This window comes from Furipterus horrens, unplaced genomic scaffold (genome assembly GCF_987537825.1).
Source record: "Furipterus horrens unplaced genomic scaffold, mFurHor1.1.pri manual_scaffold_1, whole genome shotgun sequence".
Taxonomy (NCBI): domain Eukaryota; kingdom Metazoa; phylum Chordata; class Mammalia; order Chiroptera; family Furipteridae; genus Furipterus; species Furipterus horrens.
Window position 1 is genome coordinate 161318575 of NW_028327171.1, and position 25259 is coordinate 161343833.

General features: G+C 35.7%; 1 protein-coding gene across 1 annotated transcript in view; it reads left to right on the forward strand.

Moving 5' to 3' along the window:
- The first annotated feature begins 427 nt into the window (after positions 1 to 427).
- CSRNP3 (cysteine and serine rich nuclear protein 3) overlaps positions 428 to 25259 on the forward strand; it is a 189613-nt gene continuing 164781 nt past the window's right edge. The window contains exons 1-2 of the mRNA XM_090267774.1: positions 428 to 479; positions 20877 to 21047. The gene's annotated coding sequence lies outside the window, so the exon portion shown is untranslated. The remainder of the gene's footprint in view (positions 480 to 20876; positions 21048 to 25259) is intronic.

Below are 25259 nucleotides of genomic sequence, written 5' to 3' on the forward strand. Positions count from 1 at the left end.
CATATCAAAATGTTTAATGAAGAGATAAAGATTTTTGACTGAGAAAAATCAATGGGAGTTAAGTAAACAGGCGATTTATCTAGGTTTTTGCCGTGTTTTGCTTTGATTGCAGGTGAGTAAGGCATTGATTGACCCTATTTTCCTAAATCCAAAGCAAGACATTTTATTTCAGCTCAGTTCACCTACGTATATTTTTCATAGTTTGGAGCTATTCTTTGAAATATCTTTCATCTCTTTATTCCTTTCTTTTCTATATTCCTTTTCTCCACTCCCTTTCTGTCTCCCAGCTGCGAGGATTTGTCCTCCAAAAGAGTAGGGGTGGGAGGGACCAAGGGAGAGAACGGAGCAGCGAGCATGAGCCAGAGAATGCCAGGATCTGCCTTTTGTTATTGGTTGACTGCCGCCTGATGGATAGAGAGGGAGGAGTGAAATCTTCAGTGTGATCCGACGGAGCCGAAGTACAGAAACCATACTTACAGGTAAGGGCAAACAAGAACAGAAAAATGCCTTTTTATTCAAGAGAGAATGCTTCTTAATTCCTACTGAGACAGACAGCTTTATGACTCGAAAATCTTCTGAAGACGTTTCCGGAAAGTGTGTCCTTTTCATTACTTGAGGAAGCTTTGCAATCAGTTGTTCTTTCTCCCTGCAAAATCCTTAACTGATAAAAAACACCAGAGGAATGCCTTGTCCTGGATAACTTTCGAAGCAAAGGTTATTGAAGCAAAATTAATAGATAACTTGAGTCGTCATGTGGCTTTTTTTGTTTTTTGTTTTTGTTTGTTTTTATATAAGTGTATGTAATTAGGAATCAAAGGAAGGATGAGAGCTCAGTAAATTCCACAGGTCCTGGGAAAATGGAGCTTTCTCTAAGTGTACAGTGTAAAATTTCATGTGTGTCTTCTAATATTTATGATACAGTAAATGGTTTGGGAAAATAATTCTTGCTGGTTGTAGAGCCTTTTAGCACTAATTTAGAATGAATGCTTTATGTGCATTTATGCCCTTCTAACTTTCTCCTTTGATAAGTCTTATGCTATTGAGTAGTTGCATCATTTTATTTAGTAAACATGTCTACATTTGTCAACATGCATGAGACTGTTTTCATTTTAAAAGCTCAGAAGCCTATTTGTGAAAGATTAAACATTGTTGGAAAAAAATTGCATCTTAATAGGGCAGCTTTATTGCTAGTTTCATTTATTAATCAAATATATCTAGATAAGAATTTCATCTCAGCATTTACATTATTGAGAATATTTCTAGGCAATATCTTTTTAAAAGTAAAAAAAATGATTTTACTTTACCAGTGACTTAGTGGCTTACATCTGTTAATATTGTCTTTGTTTGTCTGTTAGCTTAGGGAAAATAAGAGACTTCTAAATATGAAGAATAAATGACACACAATAAAGACATTAAGAATAATTTTACTCCAAGTCATTTTATTTTATTCTTATCTTAATACCTAAATATAGGTCAATAATGGGTGCGGCAACCTTTTTAAAACTGAGCTTCTTCTAAGAAACATTATTACTGACATGGGCACATTGGCATTAATTAATACTTGTTGATCATGATAACAAAATGAAAGTCTTTCAATGGTGTAACTGATTTGTTCATATTTTTTAAAAATATGGTACTTCTTCTGAATGAATCACAAACTAGTAGGAATAGTTTTGGGGGTTCTTGATTTTGCTTTTTGTAATTTGAGAGATGTGTTTTGTCTTTAAATAACAGTCAAAAAACATAACATTCCTTGCAAAAATATTTTTTAAAAAGGAGAAGGGAAACTACTGAATATTAGGTAGAAATTATTTAAATGAATGGAGAACTATCTTGAATTTCCTAAACATCTTAAATACAGAGAATAATTCATTTACATACTTGTCATATTGACCCAAACATATACTCTTGCATGGTTTATTTTGAGCTATTTCTAGATTTCAGAAATCTTTGTATGATATTTAGATGCTGCCATGTTTCTCATTATTGATTCTTTCATCTTGGTTTTTAAAACAAAATGATGGTAGGAATTAATTTACTCCCTAGATTGGAATTTAATGTGGTATGTAGGGCCAGATAGTCACTGACTGATATGTGTTAGAGAAAGTATCCAGTCAGTTATCTTTTTTGGAAATTATAAATTCCGAGTAAAGCTACCTCCAGGAATGAAGGGGAATTGATGAAAATTAGAGAGCAGAGTTCCACATGGTTTTAAATTATTCTGTTTCCTTGGAAACCAGCTGCTGCAGATGCATTTTGCTTTCTTTGGCTAAAAATATCATTCTTTTAATAATCGCTAAGGGAAAGGTTCTGAATAAAGCCAGAGTGTATTGTTGCTGCTTTTTAATAATTTCCTTAATGGTTTACATATTTTGCATGAAATATAGAGAAACACTTTCTCAATCATCATTTGCTATCATCCACTGGCAGACGTCTCTGCATGAGCTCTCCATGAGAGAACTATAGTAGTTTTTACTGCAGGGACTACAGGAGAGAGGGGGGTGGGGAAGGGGGTAGGGAAGAGGGAGAGAACATGCACTGGAGTGGAGGCATATTAGGCTGACAATTTTTTTACTTAAATATCCAGACCATATTTCATTGATGCAGTCATTTTTAACCCTGTAATCTATCTAATATATAAAAAATTACACATCACAACAACCTAAAAGCAGTTTAATATTATTATTAAATATCACCTTAAACTATTCTATATTATTAAGGCAATATATTTGAAATTTAATAGCAATTATTGTAAATTCACATATGTATTTTTTTGTTTTATTAGAAGGCTTTTGCTCTTTTGGAAATAAAAATTTATTTTATAAAACTTTCCTTTTTAAGAAATAAAAATTACAACTATCATCATATTATACCTTAGACAATTTCTTTAATTAAAACACTTTCATTATAATTGTTTTTCTCTCAGATATTTTGTGAGGAGAGAAAATCATCATAAAACTGTTACATTTTCCTACTTTATTGTAATTGAGATGAGATTTATAACTATTTTCTCTTTGCCACTTGTTTTTGACATATAATACTTTATTTTCATATAATCATCTCTTAGATTTAATGTTAACAATGCAGCAAATAAAGCATCACATGCTGAAACTATGTTTTAATATATTTAGTATTTAGCCAATGCATTATTTAAAGTTAGATAAATTTGGTATGTGAGTATGTTATATTTCAAAATGAGTTAGGATAATGGGAAATACTTAATTTTTATCAATTAACATGAGCAAAGCACTTCAGTGGCAGCATTTCCAGCACAAATACAAATGACATTAAAGAGCATGCTAACAACAAATTAGACTAGTAAATGAATTATGCAACCTATGCAAATAACCCTTATTTCAGGCACAATCAAAATTATCCAGGGCATTTCAAGTTCCTGAAAATAATGCATTAAATAGTCTTACTCTCCACTGCAGATCATTTTTAAATACCATTTGTTAGTAGTGTGTCTTTACTTTTTATGCTTCTTTATTTGCTAAAAGCTTGTCAGATTCATAGGTGAGTTTACATGGGTCTCTTAAGTATCACAAAATGTATTCAGGAAAATGAATTTTAATAGCTTCCTTTGTAATGTAGGTAGACAACTTAGTATCTGTAGTGAAAATACGCTAGTTTGGCAGATAACCCTACATTGCTGCAAATGGATGGGTGGGATTTAAAAAAAAAATAGAAATTATCCCTGGATGGACAGCTCAGTTGGTTAGAGCATCATTCCCATAAACCAAGGTTTCAGGTTTGATCTTTGGTCATGGCACATACAAGAATCAAGCAATGAATGTGTCAATAAAGTGGAACAACAAATCAATGTGTCTCTCCTCTTTCTCTCTAAAATCAATCAATAAAATTCTTGTTTAAAAAGAAATTATACCAAAGTGAGAAACCTTGGGTCAGGTTTCACAATATGCAAATGAAGCTATGTACTTCAGGTAATTCAAACAAATGAAAAATCATGTTAACAATTGTACTGTGGTAGGTCATAACTGAAAAATATTAACCGTAAGTTATTTTTGACTTAGTTCATATTTAACACTTAACGGTATACTATAGAGCTTATATAAGCATACAAAGGCAGTTGGTTCAAAGCACCATTATTACTCTTTATTTACTAACTTGTAAATTAAGGAGCAAGTAATGGATTTAATTATCAAGCTAATAATCACATTTGGATGTTTCCATATCTCCTTGAATCAGTTGACAGATCATTGGATTGTCAATTATTTTGATCCCATTTATAATGGACTAAATAGTTTGACTTGAAAATTGTTGAACAAACATACTCCAAGAACACAGATTCAATGTAGCTTTTGAAGCATTTAACTCAAGATTGTGATAACCTTAATAAAGGCCAATACTAATTTTGAGGATCATACTTTAAGAAAACCATTTGATGTGAATGAGATAAAGTTTGTCATTCATTTTAATCCTGTGGCTGAAAAGGTAAATAGTAGCCATATGATTTATTTCCAAAGTCTTTTTATTCTAGTTAGATCAAGAGCTTAACACTATCTTTCAATACAACAAGAAAGGATGGTACATACAACACATTTCTGTATTTCTACTGACTCACATACACATTCACAATAATACTACTTTTTATTGTATTCTTTCCATTACCATTTATTTCCTTACTATCTCCCTTTCTCCTGCAATTGCCACACTGTTTTCCATGTGTCCTTTTTCCTTTTGCACAGTCCCTTCACACCCTAACCCCCCACACCCACTAGCTGTCACCCTCTTCTCTATCTATGAGTCTGTCTCTGTTGCTCACTAGTTCAGTTTGTTCATTAGATTCCACTTGAGTGATATTTGTCTTCCTCTGACGGGCTTATTTCACTTAGCACAACGTTCTCCAGGTCCATCCATGTTGTCACAAAGGGTAAAATTTTCTTTTTTATGGCTGAGCAGTATTCCATTGTGTAAATGGCCCATAGTTGTTTTATCCACTCATCTACTGATGGACACTTGGGCTGCTTCCATATCTTAGTGATTGCAAATAATGCTGCAATGAACATAGGGGTGCTTATGTTCTTTTGAATTAGTTTTTTGGTTTATTTGGATAAATTCCCAGAAGTAGGATTACTGGCTCAAAAGGCAGATCCATTTTTAATATTTTGAGGTACCTTCATATTGCTTTCCACAGGGCTGTACCAGTCTACATACCCATCAACAGTGCATGAGCGTTCCCCTTTCTCCACATCCTCTTCAGCACTTGTTACTTATTGATTTATTGATGATAGCTATTTTGACAGGTGTGAGGTGATATCTCATTGTGGCTTTAATTTATATTTCTCTGATGATTAGTGACCTTGAGCATCTTTTCATTTGTCTATATTGGCCATCTGTATGTCTTCCTTGGAGAAGTGTCTATTCAAGTTACTTGCCCATGATTTAATTGAATTTTTTTCTTAGGTGTTGATTTTTTTAAGTTCTTTATAAATTTTGGCTATTAACCTTATCAGATATATCAGCAAATACGTTCTCCCATTCCTTGGATTGTCTTTTTATTTTGTTGAAGATTTCCTTTGCTGTGCAAAAGTTTTTTAGTTTGACCTAGTCCCATTTGTTTATTTTTTCTATTTTCTTTCTTGCCTGATGACATATATCAGAAAAAAAATTGCTAAGAGCAATGTCTGAGATTTTACTGCCTATGTTTTCTTCTAGGATTTTCTTGCATGGTTTCAGGTCTAACATGTAAGTCTTTAATCCATTTTGAATTTATTCTTGTGTGTGGCATAAGAAAGTGGTCCAGTTTTATTTTTCTGTATCTATCTGTCCAATTTTCCTAACACCGTTTATCGAATAAACTGTCTTTGGTCCATGTGCTTGCTTCCTCTGTCAGCATTAATTGACTATGTAGGTGTGGGTTTATTTCTGGGCACTTTATTCTGTTCTATTGTTATATGTGTTTGGTTTTATGCCAGTACCATGCTGTTTTGATTAGTATAGCCCTATATTAGTTAGCATGATTCCTCCAACATTGTTATTCTTTCTCAAGATCACTGTTGCTGTTTGGGGCCATCTATGGTCGATATAAATTTTTGAAATATTAGGTTTAGTTCTGTGAAATATATCGTTGGTATCTTTTTAAAAATATATTTTATTTTATTTTATTTTTAGAGAGAGGAGAAGGGAGAGAGAAATAGAGGGAGAGAAACATCAATTGTGGTTGCTTCTCCTGCACCCCCAACTGGAGACCTGAATGCAACCCAGGCATGTGCCCTGACTGGGAATAGAACCAGTGACCATTTGGTTTGCAGACCAGCAATCAATCCACTGAGCCACACCAGCCAAGGTATCACTGGTATCTTGATAAGGAATTGCATTGAATCTATAGATTCCTTTGCGTAGACATTTTAATGATGTTAATTCTTCCAGTCCATGAACACAGTATGTGCTTCCACTTATTTGTGTCTTCTTCAGTTTCTTTCTTTAATATCTTATAATTTTGTGAGTACAGGTCTTTTACATCCTTAGTTAGAATTATTCCTAGATACTTTATGCCTTTTGAAGCAATTGTAAAATGCATTGTTTTTTAAATCTCCATTTCTGGTAGTTCATTATTGGCATATAAAAATGCAACTGATTTCTTAATATTAATTTTATATCCTGCTACTTTACTGAAATAATTTATCAGTTCTAGTAGTTTCTTGTTGGGCTCTAGTGTTCTCTATGTACAATATCATCTCATCTGCAAATAAAGACAGCTTTACTTCATCCTTTCCAATTTGAATGTCTTTTATTTTTTCTTCTTGTCTGATTGCTGTGGCTAGGACTTTCAGTACTATGTTGAATAAGAGAGGTGAAAGTGGACATCCCTGTCTTTTTCCTAATCTTCAAGGGAACACTGTAGGTTTTGCCCATTGAATATGGTGCTGGCAGTGGGTTTGTCGCATATGGTCTTTATTATCTTCTGGTATGTTCCCTCTATTCCCACTTTTCTGAGAGTTTTTATCAAAAACAGGTGCTGGATTTCATCAAATACTTTTTCTGCATCTATTGATATGATCATGTGGTTTTTATTCTTCATTTTGTTTATGTGGTAAATCACATTTATTGGTTTCTAAATGTTGTACCAACCTTGTTCTTCCAGAATAAATCCCACTTCATCATGGTGTATGATCTTTTTGATGTATTGCTGTATTTGGTTTGCTAATATTTTCTTGAGGATCTTAACATCTATGTTCATCAGGGATATTGGCCTTTGGTTTTCTTTTTTTGTAATGTTTTTATCTGGTTTTGGAATTAGGATAATGAGCTTAGGAACCTTCCCTCCTCTTGAATTTTTTGAAATAGTATGAAGAGAGGTATTCTTCTCTGGAAGTTTGGTAAAATTCACCTGTGAGCCATTTGGTCCAGGGATTTGGCTTGTTGGGAGTTTTTTGTATTACTGCTTCAATTTCACTAGGTGTAATCTGCCTATTCAGATTCTCTAATTTTTTTCCTGATTTAGTTTTGGAAGATTGTATGTTTCTAGGTATTTATCCTTTCATCTCAGTTGTCCAGCTTGTTGACATATAGTTGTTCATAGTATTTTCTTATAATCTTTTGTACTTCTTTGATGCAGTTATTTCTCCTTTATCATGACTGATTTTATTTATTTGAGTCCTTTCTCTTCTTTTCTTGATGAGTCTGGTTAAAGGTTTGTCAATGTTGTTTATCTTTTCAAAGAGCCAGCTCTTGGATTCATTGATGTTTTTTTAAATCAATTTTCAAGTATTTCATTTATTTCTTCTCTGATCTTTATTATTTCCTTCCTTCTACTTAGTGGGTTTTGTTGTTCTTTTTCAAGTTCCTTAAGGTATAAAGTTAGGTTGGTTATTTGAGCTTTTTTTTTTTTTTTTGAGATAGGCCTGTAATGCTTTCTCTCTTAGGATTGCTTTGCTCTATCCTACAGATTTTGGATTATTGTGGTCTCATTTTCTTTTGTTTCAAGGTATCTTTTGATTTCTTCCTTGATCTCATTGTTGACCCATTAATTGGTTAATAACATGTTAGTTAGCTTCCATGTCTTTGTGTATTTTTCAGTGTTCTTGTGATTGATTTCTAGTTTCATAACATTGTGGATAGAGAAGATGCTTGATATGATTTCACTCTTCTTAAGTTTATTGAGACCTGTTTTGTGTCCAATATGTGGTCTATCCTGGAAAATGTTCCATGTGCCTTTGTAAAAATGTATATTCTGCTGTTTTGATGATCAAATGCTCTGTAGATATCAATTAAAGCATTTGATCTAATGTGTCATTTAAGGTTGCTGTCTCCTTGTTAATTTTCTGTCTGGAAAATCTATCCATAGAAGTCAATGGGGTGTTAAACTTCCCTACTATGAGTGTATTTATGTCTATCAAGGTTTGCTTTACATATATAAGTGCTCTCATGTTGGGTACGTAAATGTTTACTAACCTTATATCCTCTTGTTTGATTTTCCCCTTTATCATTATGTAGTATCCTTCTTTTCCTCTAACTATAGACTTGGTGTTAAAGTCTCTTTTTTTCCTTTCCATTTGTGTGAAATATTTTTTTCTATCAGTTTACTTTTAGTCTATATGTATCTTTCTCTCTGAGGTGGGTCTATTGGTGGCAGCATGTATATAGGTCTTGTTTTCTTATCCATTTAGCTACTACATATTTTGATTGGTGCATTTAAGCCATTTACATTTAAAGTGATTATTGATAGATATGTATTTATTGCCATTTTATTTTTTAACTATCTCCTCCTGTTTTTCCCCCCTTTTTTCTTCTTTCTTCTTTAAGCAAGCCCTTTAAGATTTGTTGCAGTACTGGTTTGGTGTTAGCAAACTCTTTTAGCTTTTTTTGGTCTGGGAAGCCTATCATTTCTCCTTCAATTTTAAATGATAGCTTTGTTGTGTAAAGTAGCCTTCATTGTAGGTAATTCTTTTTCATCATCTTGAATGTTTCATGACAATCCCTTCTGGCCTGATAAAATGTTTCTGTTGAGAAATCAGATGACAGTCTAATGGGAGATTCCTTGTAAGTAGCTAACTGCTTTTCTCTCATAGCTTTTAAGATTCTCTCTTTATCTTTAAGGTTTGCCGTTTTAATTATGATGTGTCTTGGTTCAGTCCCTTTTGGATCCAACTTGTTTGGGACCCTTTGAGCTTCCTGGACTTTGTGTGTTTTTCCTTCACCAGTTAAGGAAGTTTTCAGTCATTGTTTTTTAAAATAGGTTCTCAATCCCTTTCTTAATCTCTTCTCCTTCTCACATTCCCATGAGGAAGATGTTTTATTGCTTCATGTTGTCCCAAAGGTTTCCTAAACTCTTCTTACTTTTTTAAATTTGTTTTTTCTTTTTACTGCTCTCTTTGGGTGTTTTTTCTACCTTGTTTTCCAAATTGCTGATTTAATCTTCTGCTTCATCTAACATACTGTTTATTCTTCCCAGTCAGTATATTATCTTTTTCAGATATTACATTCCTTATTACTGACTGGTCCTTTTTTATGGTTTCTATGTCTTTTTAGTGATGTTAAGTATTCTTTTAATCATTACTCTAAACTCTACATTGGATAAATTGCTTACTTCCATTTCATTTCATTCATTTACAGCCTATTTATTTATTCTTCTCGTTTTGGATCCCTTTTTGTATTTCTTTCTATGTATTCGGTAGATCTGCAAAGATTTTGGTTTCAGCCTATATCAGACACTGCCTGTGACTGGTCCTTGGCAACCTGTTTGGAGCTATCAGTGATCCACAGCTTTTTCTCCCTCTGCTGGGCCTGGGGTGTACAGACAGAACCACGCTGCACACCAAGGCCAGCTTATACCAGCACTGGGCCCGGAGCAGGGTCAGCTAAAGTCTCAGAGCTCCCATAGATCTGATTTTGCCTGCAGGCTTTCTGTTAGGCTTCGTCTCTGATGTATCCTCCAGCTGTACCTTTTCTTCTGACTTAAGCTCCACAAGGTGGGGTGAGAGAGATTCCTGCAAATTGGGCTATTGCTTTCCCAATAGGCTCATTCCGCACGAAGGGGAGTGCTCTGCTGAGAAAGATGGCTTCTGAAGTATGGGGGATAACTGAGTACAGGGATCTCGGAAGCTGACCCTTCAGCTCTCTCCCCAGCCTCCAGTTGTACAACTCAGCAATGCAGTTCAAGCTCCACAGGGTGGGATGAGAGGCATTTTTGTAGGTGGGCCTATTGCTTCCCCTCAGGCTGGTGTTGCATAAAGGGGAGTGCTCTGCCTGAGAAGAAGGTTTCTGTAGTATGGGAAATGATCCAGCACAGGGATCTTGGTAGCTGACCCTTCAGCTCTCTCCCCAGAACCACCAACCTCAGACTTGACTCATGTGGTTCTAATTCTGCCCTCCCTCTGCCGGAGCTCAGTGACTGCAAAGGAATTTTTGTGCTTTGGCCCTTTAAGAGGCTCTCTGCATCTCTAGTTGTCTGTTCCTGGTGGACAGAAACACCACTGCTTTTCACAGCCAGATGTTATTTGGGTTGTTTTCCTTTGTTCTGGTGCTGTAATCTGGGGAGCCCAGCTTGCGGTTTAGGCCCCACACTCAGGAGGGACTCCACTGGCTGCTGAAATATCTATCCAGTACTTCAGCTGCTGCCCATGGGAGCCCAGCCAGCCCTCTCACACCTCTGCACTTCCTACCAGTCTTGTGGTGAACTGGTTTCTTCCATAAGTCCTTCATTATAAGGCTTCTCACCAGCTAGTTGTCAGTTAGTTATTCAGGGTCATTTTTCTATAACTTAGTTGAAATTCCAACTTGGTCCTGAAAGGAGGTTAGTGTAAGCTTCCACCTTCTCCACCATCATCCTGGAACCCCAACAATACTATTTTAAACAAAAACACAACCTCTAGGTAAAAGTAGTTCTTACCTAAATTTTTGTATCTTTAAATAATATCGACTATAAAGTTATATGGCAAATACTCATTTGATTTTCATTAATTTTCTTTGAATAATTTAGTCTTTCATTTCCCTAGATGCATGGGAGTAGCCTGTAGAGATAATTCCGTCCTGAATTGCTCATTTTCCTATGAAAAGTAAGGCACAGGGAGGTAGAGTTCCTCAGTGATGTTTCAGGGGGAAACTGGATCATTTGCTTAGGCAAAATAACACCAGCAAAATAATATGTGTTTGTGTTAAATATTTCGATATAATTCATTAAATACTGAATGAAAGAAAAGCAGAGTTTAGGAGGATTTTGAAAAGTAAAAAAATATGGCATGGTCAGATGATTCCCAATGCACAGCCATTTTAGAGTTACACAGAACTCTCCACTTTAGACCTGCCCTCAGTATTTTGTGGGCCACATTGCTTTGACTTATTGTCACAGTGCCTTTGATTTTCTGTGTTCATTGTCAGGGTCAAAAATGCATTTTAGTTCTGTTTTCTGGTAACTGTTCATATAGTTAGTTGTTGTCATGTTGTGGATATATCACATTACATTTAATAAATGACAATAATTTCCTAAACAGGACTCCTGAATGTATTTACAACGATTTTCATTTCCTTTTCTATCCCACTTAAGCTAGCCACAGAAAATCAATATGTATCATTCATCCTTACCCAGGCAATACTGGTTATAATGCTGTCAGAGTATTAAAGCAGAATGATCCTAGGAAAGGTTTTCAAAAGTTATTTTTAAAAATACTTGCTTTGCTTTCTCATAATTCTTTTCTGGTAACTCATTAAACTCATAATTAAAATTTTATATTATTTGACCATTATGATATCTGAATCAGTAAGGGGCTGTAAGTGGACTCTCTTATGCTGGCCACTAAAGTCCCCTAGGGCTGACTGTCAAATGAGTAACTCTGAGCTTGGAAATTCAATTATAAGCTTTTATTTTCAGAGATCTTCACACATCTATGGGCAGGGCCAATGAGGGCAGTCTCAGAGCCTCCTAAGGGCTGTTTTCTGCTTCCTACCATGGCTTTTCTGTGTGGTCATTACAGTCACTTCCTTGACCTCTCTATAATCTTATATTCAACTATCTCAATTATAATTCTCAGTAGTGGGGGGTTTCTTTTTCTCTGTATCAACAACACAATGTAATGCCTGATGCATATTATGTACCCCAAATTGTTTTGCTGATTGAATAAATAAGTGAATAATCAGGTCAGAGAGTCATCTTACCCTTTTCTTTTACCCACCAAATGGCAGACACTCATTACATTCTAAGATAGTTCCTTCCTTTCATGTGCTTTCATGTTAATGCTCTTTAATGTGACAACTTCCATGTCACATAAATGTCATTAAGCCATGTACAGTTTTGCATTGCAGACATTTTATTGCATGAACTCTACTTGAGCTCTCCTACTTTAACAGATAATTTCATCTGTATGCATTCCCCATTTCATGACTCTCTGCACTATGCTGTTTCTGACGTACACATACACACACGTCATCATATATTACATCAATGGATTAACTGTAAATGAAGTATAATATTATATTAATATATAATAAAATGTTAAATAATGTTTACGTAAGAAAATATAGTAACATGTATTTTGCCAATCTATGAGTGCTGTCATGCATATACTCTTATTCAACAAATCACCACAGCATTTGATTAAAGTTAAGAATTTTTCAGCAATATTGTTGTTCTCCTCTGGATCCACTTTCTGCCATTTATATTGTGTTCTGATAAACAATTTCAAGCCATAGTGCTTTGCAGGTGTCAATGCTGAATCAGGTACAAAGAAACCAAGGGTGCAGGCTATTTTATTGGAGTTTAATATGTCAGAAGGTAAAGGTAAGCAGATAACATGGGACTGGAGGAATATTCTACCACAGCTAGGTAGAACTGACAAAAAAGTGGATATTATGATGTGATGTAATGATATCTGGGTGTCTGAAGATAAAGGGTGAGAGCTAATATACCAAAAATGTGTTCTGTTCATTTATATGGGAAGCATGATTCAGTCACACAGTCAGCAGGCCTGTTTCTAAAAATGCATTCTCTGAGGTAATGGGGTCTTGTAACTTGGCTTACCTATTCATTCTTTAAGTAGTGCAGCATAATGATTGATGGGATGTGTAATGGACTTTGCAGTCATACAGATTGTAGTTCAGCTCCCAGACATGGCATCTCACTGCCTGTGTAAATTTGGACAAGTTATTTAAACTATCTGAGCCAGCTTCCTTTTCTATAAAATTCAGTGATCTACCTGTGCGATATTTTAAAGATTGAAAGGTCTATGTAGAACATTTTTCACCAAAGAATTTGGGACATAGGAAATGTGTGCAAGTTTAGTTATTGCTAGTCATTGTTTTTGTTTTTAAGCCAAGAATGATAGGAACAGGATAATCCCTAGGGTTTTTAATAGCTTCCTAAATATTATTTCTCATTCGGAAATTACAAAAATAAAAACAAAAACAAACATTCTTCTATATTGGCTAGTTTTTCTATTTTTCTATATATCAGTAATTAAATCATTGGACATCAACTGGTTAAGTTAGTATTATGAGACTGTAAAAAAATTATTCTAGAAGTGAGATATTGTCCAGAATCAAGGAAGAGTGTGATAATTAAAAGTATGCTGATCAAATGCCAAAATGTCTGGGTTTGAATGCTGCCTGTAGTTATTAGCTCTATGACCTTGCCTCATTATCAAACATCTCTGTTCTTCAGTTTTTAATTTGAAAATGGTATTAATAATAACTCCCACTCCATATGGGCATGATGAAGAGTAAATGAATTGAAATATACTGTATTAGTTTTCTGTTGCTGTGTAACAACTAACCACAGACTGAACAACTTAAAAGGTGAGCAGTCCTGCACAGTGTGACTAAGTTCTTTGCTCCGGGTTTCACAAGGCTGAAATTAGGGCCAGCTCAGCTGAATTTTTGTCTGGTCACTCTGGAGGGGAAATCTATTGTACTTCTAAGCTCTTGTTGACAGAATTCAGTTCCTTGTAGTCATAGGACTGAGGTCCCCATTTCCTTCTTGCTGCAGGTGGAACCTCTCACAGCTCCTAAGGGCCACACACATTCTTTGTCATGTGGCCCCTTCCATCTTCAAAGGCAGCCACAGGGTCTCACTTGCATTGAATCCTTCTTATCCTTAATATGTGACCCCTGGATTTAAAGTGTTCGTGTGATTAGGTCAGGCCCACCTGATACTCTATCAGGTCATTGACTTGGGACCCTAATTACATATGAAATTTCCTTTGCCATATAAAGTTTATATAATCATGGGAGTGATATTTTACCATATGTATAATTCTGGGGTTATTTTAAAAATGTACACCAGAGGGTGGGGAATCTTGTATTCCACCTCAGAATCCATTCTAATATTGTACATATGTAAAATGCTAGAAAGTGCCTGGGAAAAAGTTAGCACTGTGTCAGCTCTTAATGAGTATCTAAAAATTCACAGAAATGTTTAAAAATAGCAATGTCACAGTGATGACAAGTTGATGATAAAGTGATATCCCAATGCACCATTAAAGACATAAATTGTTAGAATTTTTCTGCCAGGTTATTTGACGATGTGTATTGAAAGCCTAGTAATTCCACTTTTAGGAATTCATCTTAAAGATATAATCAGAGATATTCACAAAGATACATGAATGAAAATGTTAATTATGTGAATATTTATAATAAATACTTTTAAAAAACATTCATCTTCTTTAGAATTTTAGCTGATATTATGGTATGGCTATTCAGTGAAATGCTAGCCGTAAGCACAAAAATAAACATCAACTAAAACCAAAACATGTGGTTTTGAAAATTATTTAATGAGGAAAGAACATGCTCATGTAATAAGTGGGAAAATTACAGGTTACAAAATTGCATATATAGTGTTAATCAATTCACGCTCCTTTCTGGAGTGTGAGGTGGTCTTTTGGCAAGACATGGTCACTTGACAAGGGAGGGAACACACCCTGACAAGTCTTCTCAGATTGCTGTAGGTAAAACTAGGCTTCTAGAGACCTTTTAGCCCCAGCATCCACACGGAGTTGTAGGGGGAACTTTTGGCAAGACAGGGTCACTTGACAAGGTCACCCTAAGACTATCTGTCTTGTCATGCCCATTCGACAAAGTCATCCTTAAAAGACTTTGTATCATCTCCCTTAGTTTTCTGTGCTGTTGCCATCCATTCAATGCCTTAAAGTGCAAGTGGCATGGTCTGGCCTCTCATTCCTAATTTATAGCCCTCCTTATACTAAACTGGCTAAATTATACCTGCATCCAAGATTTTAGCGAATTGTTTTTTGTTTTATTTTACCTATAATGCAAGGCATTTGGAATACACAATAGGAACCAATGACAAATGTAGAAGTTAGAAATTATTAAGAAAGCAAATACAGTGCATTTTCTAACCCTGTAAAACAGCTACTATTAATCCCATATTACAGGTGAGAAAATGTTGGCTCAGATAACTTCATTAACTTGCTGAAGAACTATTTAAGAAGTGGTGAAACCAGGTTTTCAAGCAACTGGCTTCACCCTCTGCACTATTCCAGTGGTTCCTGGTGGTTCCTGGAACTCTCCATATTTTTACAAACCTCCCTAGGAAATTTTAATGATTAACACATTACCACTTTTCTATACTGGAAGTCAAATGAGTGGTAAAAGTACAGATTGCTTTTTTCTTCTAAGCTTTTTCTAGCTCCAGTTTCAAAGATCTTACATTTCAAATTAATAGATGTGTTTTTAATTGGGAGATCCAGATATCAACACAAATTCATACTAAAGCGATTCTTCTCATTTTCCTCTCAACACAAGGAGATGTACCAAATTCTGTAATCTTCGGAACTACCATTTCTCCAAAGGTACTACAACCCAGGCTGATTTCTTCTACCTCTTACTCTTCTGTGACTAAATTCTTGATAAAAACCAATGCCCGATCTCTCAAGTCACCAAACTGTCCATTTTTCCTTTGGGGATTTCCCTCCATCCCTCATGCCCTACTTTCCCCTCCAAATTCTGAGGACCATTCAGTATTCAGTCTACTTTTATTCATGTTTATTTTGCATCCATCTCTAGCTTCAATAATCTGTTATAACATTTACTTATTAACATCTGGTAATCAACCCATGCCCATGGGCAACTAACTCTTTAAATTAGGAGAAGTATTAAGGCAATTATTTTATATACTTTTTAAAGGAATAATTAGGTGTAGGATTAATAATAATACAGTATTCTCATTAGATAAATTAAGAAAACCTAAGAAGGCACCACCAATTTTTTTTTTGGACCTGGGAAACACAGAACCTTATTAAGTGATACTGAAATAGAATTCTAAAACATTTTATTTCTAACAAATACACAACAAATATTGTAATCTTAGATGCCAGAAAACATAAATAAGTCATGTACTTCCCTCTGTACACTAAAAGTTTCTTCCAGCCATATATTCTCAAAACAGCATTCTGTATCATAAGGTAACTCTGGCTTTTTAAAAAGTATATTTTATTGATTATACTGTTACAGTTGTCCCAATTATTTTTCCCTTTGCCCCCTCCTCCTAGTACCCACTTCTCCCCTAGCAGTCCCTCCTTGCTTAGTTCATGTCCACAGGTCATGCATGTAAGTTCTTTGGCTAAAAGGTAACTCATAATATTGCTTAGGATTGCTTTCACTTGATATGTGGATGGGACAATCTCAATCAAGGACACTTAAGAGAAACTGTTTTCTCCCTCATTCGCTCTCCTCATTTATTATTACTGCAGACATCTGAATAGGGGTAGCAACTTAATCTCTCACAATTTAGCTTCTCCTGCATGATCTCATCTTCTGTTGCCATGGAAATAATTGTAACACTGCAATTTGAGTACTACAACCATAGTACACTACAGTGGAATCACACTGGCAAACACAGAGGAGGATGAGTCTCTCTTTTGACAAGTGCCTGTTATGCTTTGGGATATTTTTGTCCTACCCCTTTCTTTGTGTTTACTTAGATACCTAATCATACAGTTCAGTTTCTCGTTAATGACTTATTACAAGATTCTTCAAGGCCATCAGAAACTAAAAGCATAAATGTGAGCAAGTTCATCCACAAATATTTACACAAATTTCATAATGGTTAAGGAAAAAAATTCCATAGTTCCCTATAACTAATAAACATAAGGTATATCAAAATTTTTTAAAAAGCTATCAGTAGCTCTTAGTCTTTACAAGCAAGTTTTCTAAAAAATTTTTAAGTTACTTGTAAATAAGAGAGTTCCTTCAACCAAATAATGGTCACATTGAGTCACCAAGTGACTAAGTTGGAGACTGTCTGCTTGCAAAGACCATTAATGCAGAATCAGGATCTGATAATCCCATCAGTAGCAGGTAGTGGTAGTGTGTTTGACTTTTAAAAATCTTGAATAAGTAACTTTAGGAATAATGGTGGGTAAAATAGTTATTGAATCTTTGCCTCCATTTTTCCACAAATGAGTAAATCCTTTATAGTGGTCATCATCAATATATTCCTTCCTATCTACCAAAATTAAAAAAATATATTATTTTAGCATAAATAAAGAAAGCTTAATTTTTCATTGTTAATTTTATTTGCCAAAGCAATACCACAGAGTGGTACAACATATCTGAACTGGTCCTATTTGAAACCAAGCTTGTAAGATGGCTTCCACCATCATAAAATAATTGGTAAATCTAGAGACGGAGGTGGTTCTAGGTAATAAAAGTAAGTAACCACATTGCTTCAGGAAGCACTTAGACCTTTCCTCCACTTCTAACTCTTTATAAATTCTTTCCCCCCCAAAAAACAAAACAAAACAAAACAAAAAAACTAGTGACCTCTCCAGCTATCTGACTTGAGTTTTCTAACTTTAACTGGTCATCTGAGCCACTAAGTTCTAAAAGTCTTTCTTAATTCTGAATCTTTTCCTTCTGTCAAAGCTACCTTTCCCTTTACCATAATCCCTGTTTTCTTATGGAATAAGAGACTAATGAGTGATTCTTTAAAAATATAAACCAGGTCTGTTACTCTACTACTTTAGTCCTATAATGTGGCCATCATCTCACCGGAACAATAGCCAAAGTCTTCACAGGCTGTGTGAGTATAGCCCCAATACCTGTCAACCTCATTGCCTACCATGTTTAGCCCAGGGCCTTGGCACACACCATTCCTTTCACCTGGACTAGTCTTTCCCAAGATGTCAAAATTGCCAACTTATTCCCCTCCTCTACGTCTTTATGCTACTTTCTCACTGTGATATTAGCTCATCAATCAATTAAAAGTGGAATGTTCTCTATCGGCCAAACTTGTAGTCACTGCCCATTTAATTGCTTATTTTCTCTATAACATTGATCTCCATATAACATGTTATAGATTTAATTTACTTACCTGTTTATTGTTTGTTTACACCTTCACCTAACAACACATACTAAGTGAGTACCATTAAAGCAAGGGTTTGTTTCTTCTGTATTGTGACTGTATTCTCCAGTATCTAAAATAGTCACTGATAAATGATGAAAGCTCAGTAGAAGTTTACTGAATAAATAATAAATGACTCTAAACAAAAGGCAGCAGACAAATCTCTTTTCTATTGAACGGAATAAATGACTGAACATTTTCCCACAATCTTAACTGAAACAATAGTGAAAGAACAAGTCAGTTGGTGTCCAGAGTTGAGACTTTCAGACTACATGGAGGTAGAGGCAGGTCTGTCAGAACCCAGAGCCATATGCCAGCTGGGGATGTGAGGAGGCAGAAAGTACAGAAGCAGAAGAAGCCAGTCAGCAGAAGGACCCAGAACAAATATGTCTCAAGGAAATGTAGGTTCCAAAATTGAAGGGGACTGTGAGGTCAATGAGGGGCACCGGAACAGTGGTCAGTCCCAAGGCTGCTGTACTTTTTAAAGAGAGTCTCTCTTGTTAGACTTGTTTGGTACTACCTGGTGGGCATAGCTAGTACTGTCATACTGAAATGTGGTGGCTTAAATTGTCATCTCTTCTTACTAGCATATAGTGTGCAGGTATCCTTTGTAAAATAAGTTTGTTTCCCCAACTGATGCACCTCCAAAAGGTGTTTCAGGTGTTATACTCAGCTAATGGAGTGTTTTGAATCCTAACTCTATTATCTCTTCCATGTCACAGATCTGAACAATTCTTTGTTTATCCTGTAGAACCAGTCCAAGTTGAGCTGTAAATAGAACAGAGTGACAACTTTCAGAGGGGAGTAGGTTTGCATGTCTGAGTAAAAAAGGTAAAGGGATTAAGTCAAAAAGAAAAAAAGCTCATAGACACAGACAATAGCATAATGATTACCAGGAAGGTAGGGGGTAGGTAGGAGAGGGTGAAGGAGGGGCGGGTAAATGGTGACAGGAGATAAGGAGATGTGACTTGGGGTAGTGACCACACAATACAATACACAGATGATGTATTATAGAATTGTACAGCAATGTCACTGCAATAAATTAAATAAAAAAGAAAAATTAAAATAATAAATTAGAATGTAATCTAAAAATTGCTCCTTTAATTTCATTTAAAAAATTAGTAAGGGAGTGGAAGATTGTGAATGTGAAACCTAAGGAGGTAAAGACTGATTGCATATGTAAATGGGGCATCGGTCAGATTTTAGAGATCAAATTGGGGAAGCATGGAGTGGGAACGACCTGAACTTGAGCAGCAGATTCTCCCTTTGTCCCAGGCACACACCTCTTGTTCACCACAGCTCATGCTAGTTACAACCTACTATCTCCTTGACTGGGAGACCATTTTCTGTTGTGCCTGGGCTATCACTTCCCTTACAGTAGAGAAGTCTTCCTTTATACCTTTTCACAAATATCAGTAGATGAAAGAGAAAACTAAGATGACTGCATGACTTTCTTACATCTGACACTCTTCATTCATTGAGGTTACCTGCATTTATAGGAATTTGTGTTTGCAATTGTTGATCACCTTAATATCTACTCTATAGCTATAAATAAATTATTACTCTCAGAGGTTTAACAGCTCATCTAAACTGACATTAACAAATTTTTTAAAGATTTTATTTATTTTTAGAGATGGGGGAAGGGACGAAGAGACAGAGGGAGAGACACATCGATCAGCTGCCTCTCACATGCCCCCAACCAGGAACCTGGCCAGCAACCCAGTCATGTGCCCTGACCAGGAATCAAACCAGGCACTCTTCGGTTTGCAGGCCAGTGCTCAATCCACTGAGCCATACCAGCCAAGGCAACAAATTTTTAAAAATGCATCAGGCTACCTCTGACTGGCTTTCCCTGACTGGGTTGATACAGATAATGAAGACTTAAAGGAATATTTTACCCAGTAAAAGACTTAGGGACTGTGGTTTATCCTATATAACATTTATTGAACCAGCCTCCTTGGGATAGGACTCAAGTATTCCCTCTAGCTCTGCTTAATTGACTGGTAATATGATAAGGCATCTAAATTTCGCAGGTATAGTTATTCCTAACAACCAATTTGATTTTTGATGGACAAAGAGCCCCAGGAATGTAGATGCCTTTGTGCCTGAGGAAAAAAGAAATTCCAAGCAAGATAGACATGCCCTAATCAGTATGCTCTGTGTATGAAAGCATGCAAGAGAGTGATCTGTTTTGTTCTGAACTCTGGCTCTGTCAAAGACTGTACACGGTTTACTAGAACAAATCAAATAAATGTATTTGACTCCTGTTTTGATATTTGAAAACACCAAAACATTTCTTTATGCAATTCTCTGATTCCACATTTTTAATTTTGACTTTTTCTTATAATATTCTGTTGTCAGATGAGGATACAAATAACAATCAAGGTAGAATTGTTTCCAGGGCTTTCAAACATTATGAAAAGAATAATTTCGGCATGGATATGATAATGTGGTATATGCAGTTCAAAAAATCACAGCCTCCCAAAGCAATTTGGAAACCTTGACTATGCAATCATTGGTCAAATATTAAAATGCTCTGTTGTCCCTGTTCTTGTTACAGGTACATGTGACAGTGCTGCAGCTATGAGTGGAATTTTAAGGGGGATGTGTGAAGAAATTGACAGCTCCTCACCCTGTTCCTCTGTGCAGGAATCATATGATGAAGTTCTTAGCTGTGACAGTGCTGACAGTGTTGATAGTGTCAATCCATCCACTTCTCATCATTTCACTGGTGAGTATTTGAAGCTGTATTTTAGGTTGTACTCCAGATTGCATTGTATGGTCGATTCTAGGAGTTTGTACTTATCCACTTGATTATACCTGCTCCAAAGTTTAGAATGTTTAGACTTATTTGCAAAACATGATACATTTTGGTTAATTGTCTCAGTAGTGTACTTCTGTTCATTTCTATGGAGTGAGTATGAAAGACAGAAATGAGTTCAATCAAAGGTAAGCAGATAGAAATTGAAAATGATTTCATGTGTATCTTCAGCTTCCTGAAATCCATTTTTTAAAAATCTAATCAGTTGAGATCTTTTGAACTTCTAGACTGGTTAATGAGTTGTGGAATACTTTGCAGTACTGAGTACAAGAGATTTACTTCCTAGGTGAGAAAAAATGTTTCTTTTTCAAAGAATGCTGCCCTGATATAAAAGCCTTGAAATCCCTGAGATTCTTAGATGTGTAGACATTGGTAAACCTCAAACTCAAGGCCAGGTTCATGGACGACAGTGAGGGCAGCTTTCTACCTGCGTATATTTCTCAACAGTTAATATAAACAACATTATTTAGCTTAGTGTGAAATGTTCTGACTTAAAATTCTAGCTATTTTGTATTATATTCCTTGCATATTTAAGTATGGTGAAAGAGACAAATTTTTTACCAGCGTCTCCATATCTATTCAACCCCAGTCATTAAAGGGAGAGGCATCTCCAAATTTTAACATCATGCAAAGCAAAATTAAACAAGGTCAATGAAAGTGCTATAACATCACCCTAATAGGATGATGTGTATAAACTTCCTTTTGAAGCTGTGTTCCATAAGTAAAGGTAAAAATTCTCCAAAGCAAGAGAATTTTGTCCCTCCCCTCATAAAATTTTTTTCTCTGGCATTTGTGTTTGGGGATTTTTAACTCACCCAAACAGACTTTTAAAATTCACACTAAAGTTTATACAGTGTATTTCTGTGACCTCTAAAATTCCACTTTTAACCCTTTTCTTCCCAACCTCCAAAATACAGAAGCTTGCTTGGTATTCATGATTTCTCCCTCATCACTGTAAGACATATTTAGAATAAAAACAGTATAATTTATAAGAATGTTTACCCTTTGTATTATCTCTTGACTAAAGTAGAATTTACTTCTGAATTTGCAGAAAGTATAATAAAATGAGGAGGAGGTAAAGGAACACTTGGGAGAAAAAAACAATAGCTGTTCTGAGAACAAGAATCCTAGTTACATAAAAGGCTGTTGGCAGTCAGTGTATTATATATGGTGGGGTGGAGAGTTTTGTTTGAGATGTATGTATAGCCTTTTCACCCCTTCCTCTAAGTGACTATAGCCTTGTAGAGGGCACACAGCTTGCTGTCACCTATGAGGCTTAGACGTCTTTATTGAGTGCATAGATTAATTTCAGAAAATTCTCTTGTTTTACACTTTCATTGATGAACAAAAATTGTACATATTTAAGGTGTTCAACATGATGTTTTGATGTATGTATGCACTGTGGAATGATTACCACAATCAAGCTAATTAACACATCCATTATCTCATCACCTCTCAGTTTGTTTGTTTGTTTTGTGGTGGTCATGAGAGCACTTGAAATCTAGGCTCTTGGCAAATTTAAAGTGTACAATACATTATTTTTATAATTTTAGACGACTTTTAAAAACTGGAGAAAATGAGTCAACTGGCTGTTATTATCCTTAGAAAATCAACAGTATACATTTAAATTCAAGATCATCAGGAACACTCAATTAAATTCATTTTTGTAAAGATTTTATTTATTTATTTACTTTTAGAGAGCAGGAAATGGAGAGAGAAAGAGAGGGAGAGAAAAATTAATGTGTGGTTACCTCCCACATGCCCCCAGCTGCAGACCTGGCCTGCAACTCAGACGTGTGCTCTGACTGGGAATCGAACCGGAGGCCCTTTGGTTTTCAAGCTGGCACTCAATCCCCTGAGACACACCAGCCAGGGTATTAAGTCCATTTTCTTTGTACCTTGAAGAGCTTTCCTTCTCCAAGCCCCGGAGCATTGCAGGGGCTGCCTAGTATTTTTAATGTATTTTCCTTTAGCCATTCCTGAACAACATCATCACTTAGTGCCTCCTCCGAGACACGACCTCATCCAGTGCAGTGCGGCATTTTCCACGCGCCTGTTACTGTTGTTTAACCTCCAGCAAGCTTACCTCCTCCCAGTGTCTGCGCCGCTCCTGAAGTTACAATGGACTCTCCTGGAAAAATCAATTCCAAGACTTCTCTATTGATTTCTACAGCTTGTGAGTTCACAAAGTACCTATAATGTCCTTTTAAACATTGTCAGGTCTTACAATTGTGGCTCAAGATTCTTTCCAGATGAAAATGATGTCCTGGAGGTTTAAAAAAATTATAGGCCAGGCACTTGTAATAAGCACCTGAACAGTTAGTTCCCCGAAAGGGCAAAAGCTGGAGTGGAGAGCAGTTTTATTTTGATAACATAAACTATTTGAAAACTATTTTGATATCTGCTCATAACTTTTCTGTTTCATCACCATTATGAGATTCTGTGGAGGGAGAGACATCTGCGTAGAGAGGAGAAGATGGGCCAGCAAAGAAAACAGCTGCCGAGTTTGATTAGCTTTTTCCAGCACTGCTATTAGTGTACATTTCTCTGAATTTTCAAGGGTTTTGAGGGAACCATTTGCTGATACTCCTGTAAAGAAGAGGAGATAGACATCATTGAACATGTTGTAGTTTAATGTGTGACCGGAACCATGGTGTGGGATACACAGTAGGGAGGAAGAGTAAGGAGGAACAGATGGAAAAATGTGACCTGTGGGGGATTTCTGTTACTGTGGTCTATTCTTAGCCTGATCTCCAATATCAAATCTTATTAATTATTTTATAAAGTTGTAAAAATCGAGAAAGGAAACCCATTTAATTAATTTTTTGAGGAGGTCCAATGTTCTGTATATAACAAAGTAAGATAAACAATATTAAAGCATCCACCCTCATTTTGAATTCATAGAATGTTAGAACTAGTAGGGCCTTTGAGAAAACCTAGGCTGATTCCCTTATTTTACAGATGTGGAGACTGAGGTCCAGAGAGAATAACTTGACAGGAATCCAAATGTGAGCTAGCTCTTGTCTCCGATGGGTCTGTTACACCACTGACTACTAAGTAGAGAGACCCAAGTCAGCAAGTGAAAGACTTGCCTGTAACTTTTGTGCCAGCTCCTCTTAGAAATAGACTGAATGAGCCTATCTTTTGTAAAGGTAATTGGCATCATATCTCCTTTTGTTTTTTTTTTCAGTTGGCTTCTGGTGAAAGTGCTGATATACCCTGAATGTAATACAGTGCCAGTGATGAGTTTATAAATAAATTCAATGAGCTAAAGCAATAGTGGTCAGAGAATTTAATTTGCCTTCCCCTTTCCATAAGTGACAAGGCAGATGTTGAGACTTTCCTGGTATGTCACTGACATTGATGGCGATATCTTACAGCAAACATGTAGTTTTACATTTACAAGAAGGAAATTGGTTTGTCTTGGTGACATAATGCTACTTGTGATAATGTGGAAATGTTACAATGCAAAGAAGGTGAGATGAAGTATCCGACGTGCATCTTTAATCAAAGCTAACGAATAGAGGGTTATTTCATTTACTTTAAAAGTAAAATCTTTTGTACATTCAACTTTTGCCAGAGGGGTGAATGGGCATCCTACACTCCCTGGAAAAAAAATATAATGATATCTTTCCATTCTCTGAACTCCAGGGCCCTCCTTTACCTGTTCAATAATTCAAGACCTCAGAAACCCACTTACCTTGCATTTTGATTAGAGTCACTTAGTCACAGCCTCTGATTGAATAGAGCAATTATATTCTGTTTGCTAGCTAGGTACAGAATTGGCTTTTATATTTGCTTATTTGTTTTAACCCCTTGAAAATGTAAACTTGGCTTTAAACATAAAAGCATAATTGGATCAAATTTCAAATAAAATTTTATATATCTATCATAGTGAATCTAGAAAAACATTTATCACTTGTTATTTTAACTCTCAGTTAGCTTCATAAAAAACTAAATATAAAAGGAGACGTGGTGGTGTTAATGATATTTTTTTCTCACATCATTCAAGGAATAAGGGATACATTATCAAGAGATCTGAAATACATCATAGAAAATCTTCCAATTTGTCACATCTACTCAGAATGTTCATTAGTGGAATTGATGTTATAGCTATATTTC